General features: G+C 39.7%; 1 pseudogene; it reads left to right on the top strand.

The window, feature by feature from the left end:
• The first annotated feature begins 1351 nt into the window (after positions 1 to 1351).
• Positions 1352 to 2224, top strand: LOC100656692 (olfactory receptor 4C12-like; annotated as a pseudogene).
• Positions 2225 to 3430: the final 1206 nt, after the last annotated feature.

Genomic DNA, 3430 nt, shown 5'->3' with positions numbered 1-3430 from the left:
TATCACATGCGAGTAAAATTTTGCTGGAGATTTTTCAGAAGTTGTTGCAGCAGTATCTCAAAACAGAACTGTCAGAAATTCAAGCTGGATTCAGAAGAGGACTTGAATCGAGGGGCAGCATTGCTGATGCCAGATGGATCTTGGCTGAAAGCAGAGTATACCAGCAAGATGTTTACCTGTGTTTTATGGACTATGCAAAGGCATAGGACTATGTGGATCATAACAAATTATGGGTAACATTGTGGAGAATGGGAATTCCAGAACTCTTAATTGTGCTCATGTGGAACCTGTACATAGACCAAGAGGCAGTCATTCAGATAAAACAAGGGGATATTGCATGGTTTAAAGTCAGGAATGGTTGCTGAAAGTGAGGAGGACTTGAAGTACTTACTGATGATGATCAAAGACTACAGCCTTCAGTATGGATTCCATCTCAACATAAAGAAAACAAAAATTCTCACACCTGGACCGATAAACAACCTCATGGTAAATGCAGAGAAGATTGAAAATTTCCAAAATTTCATTTTACTTGGATCCACAATCAATGCCATGCAAGTAGCAGTCCAGAAATCAAATGACATTGTATTGGACAGATCTGTTGCAAAAGTGATATCTTTGTTAAAAAGCAAAGATATCACTTTAAGGACTAAGTGCTGCCTGACCCAAGACATGTTATTTTCAATAGTCTTAAATCTGTGCAAAAGAAGGGCAATGAACAAGGAGGACCAAAGATGTATTGCTGGCTTTGGATTATGGTTTTGGTGAAGAATATTGACTACATCATGGGCTGTCAGAAAAATGATCAAATGTGTCTTGGAAGAAGTACAGCCAGAATGCTCCTTAGAAGCAAGAATGGTGAGACGTCATCTCACATACTTTGGACATGTTATCAGGAGGGACCAGTCCCTGGAAAAGGACATCATGCTTGGTAAAGTAGGAAAAAAAAAAAAAAAAGTAGAAGGTCAGTGTAAACGAGGAGGATCCTCAATGAGATGAATCAATACAGCGGCTGCAACAATGGGCTCAAGCATAAAAATGATTGTGAGGATGCTGCAGAAACAGGAAGTATTTCATCCTGTTGTACATAGGTTCAGTATGAGTCACAACCAATTCGACAGCACCTAACAATAACAATGAGTACACTTTATTAGTTCAAGTGGGGATTTACAAAGATTATCCTGATTCTAGAAAATGCTGTTTCTTTCTTTTGGGTATTCTTAGTTTCATAAGGATTTTTTTTTTTTTCAGGTCAGGATAATAAAAGACTAAATGGTTATCTAAGAGAAGTTTTAGGTACCTATATTCCTAGAGGGTCTAGAGTAGAGAAAGAGTTATCCTTTTGCAGCAGATTTACCCAATGCAATATGAAAGAGTATTGTGAAAAGGGAGAGTTTTGGTTTGTTGGATTCTTTTATGATTTTCTTTTTCTTTTCTTTCAGGGAAAAAATCCATTTTTGGAGTTTTTATCACCTGCAACACATAGATGGAGAATAACAGGAATGTGTCTGAATTCTTTTTAATACGTTTTACACAGAACCCAAAGACGCAGAAAGTAATAATTGTGATATTTTGGGTTCTTTGCATGGTAACACTTTCAGGCAATCTATTTACTGTTGTTACTATTACTACCAGTCAAGCTCTGAGTTCCCCCATGTACTACTTCTTGACCCAACTTTCTTTGATAGTCACAATTTATTCTCCTTCTTCAGCTCTTAAGCTGCTTGTGAACTCCCTTCATGAGAAGAAAATGATTTCTTTTAATGGTATATGGCCCCAGTCTATGTGTAGCACGTCTTTGGTATTACTGAGATCATCTTGTTGATGAAGATGGCCTATGACCACTATGTGGCCATCTGTAAACCCTGGCACTATGTGACCATCGTGTGCTACAGGCCAGGCATTGTCCTGGTGGGAGTGGCTTGGAATAGAGCATTTCTACATGCAACCATTCAGATCCTTTTCACAGTCTGGCTGCCCTTCTGTAGCCCCAATGTCATAGACCACTTTATGTGTAACTTGTATCTTTTGTTGAAGCTTGTCTGCATGGACATTCATACCCTTGGTCTCTTTGTTGCTGCCAACAGTGGATTCACATGTTTATTAAACTTTCTGCTCTTGATGATTTGCTATGTGTTCATTCTGTGTTCCCTAAGGGCCCATAGCTTGGAGGGGTGGTCTAAAGCCCTCTCTACCTGTTTTAGTTATCTAATTCTGGTATAACAGAAATGCCACAAGTGGATGGCTTTAAGAAGCAGAAATTTATTCTCTTACAGTCTAGGAAACTAGAAATCCAAACTCAAGGAGCCAGTTCCAGAGGAAAGCTCTCATTCTCTGCTGGCTCTTGAGGAAGGTCCTTGTCATCAATCTAGTCTAGGAGCTTCCCTTTGGAGAAGACTGGGAAAACAATTAACAGTATAATTTTTTGGCAGTTTAGTGGGGTCCTTTCTCAAGGGGACTGGTGTCTCCATTCAAGGGGCTGCTAGTCTGTAAACTGGCTCAAGTCTGGGTTTGATTGAGAGGGTCCATAAATCCCTATTCTGGGGATTTGAATTAGACTGCCATTCACTTGACCTCAAATTATTTCCGCTTGTAGAGATCGAGTATAAGTTTGGTAGATTTCTGATCTATTTCACTCCCGGGGAAACCATGAGTAAGTAGCCAAAGCCATAAATCCGTGAGTCAGGCTATTCTGATTACTGCTTTGACTCCGCTGTCCATTACAGTAACTATGCCCACATTATGTTTGTTGATTGAGTGCTGTCAGTTGGCCTCTAACCCCATTCTTCTTAATTTGGTTACGGCAGTTCCCACTGTCAAATCTGACTGACATAAAATAGAAATCGAAGCAGTGATCTTCAAGGATGCTGTGGCTCCCTTCACAAATTTGTTCCTCACCATTGTGGAAAATGGTTAGTCCTCTGGGCACTCCATGTGTAGATCTGTTGGTCTAACCAAATAAATCCACTCTAACATGCTAATTTCCTTAAGCCTTTAGATTCCTTCTTCTGTAGTATACCAAGGCAAGTCTTGCACTTCAACTTGGTTTAGTGTGGTCTGCCGTGTAATCTGTGTAATCCATGCTTCAGCACATCAACCAACTAAACTAAACTCTTAGATTCTTTCCTAACCTGAAATATTGAATGAAGGATCTGTGCTTACTGGGCCCATATCAATAAACTCAGAGTGATCCAGCTTCATGTTTCCTGTGCCTTTATTCCACATCCTTAATAGCTGTTCCCACACATATTTCCCAAGCTTCTGTTTGCACACATTGGAAAACTCAAGTAGTTCTTTTGAAGTGTAGCATATCTCTTCCTGGCTCACCTTTTGAGGTGTGCTGGGACTTAAGTCTAGTTATAGGTCTAGAAGCAAATATGGGTTGTGGTGATGTGTCCTAAGAAAATACAGCAACATCTTGTAAGATATTTGC

Source organism: Loxodonta africana, chromosome 7, assembly GCF_030014295.1.
Source record: "Loxodonta africana isolate mLoxAfr1 chromosome 7, mLoxAfr1.hap2, whole genome shotgun sequence".
NCBI classification, from domain to species: domain Eukaryota; kingdom Metazoa; phylum Chordata; class Mammalia; order Proboscidea; family Elephantidae; genus Loxodonta; species Loxodonta africana.
This window is presented reverse-complemented; position numbering and strand designations above follow the sequence as displayed.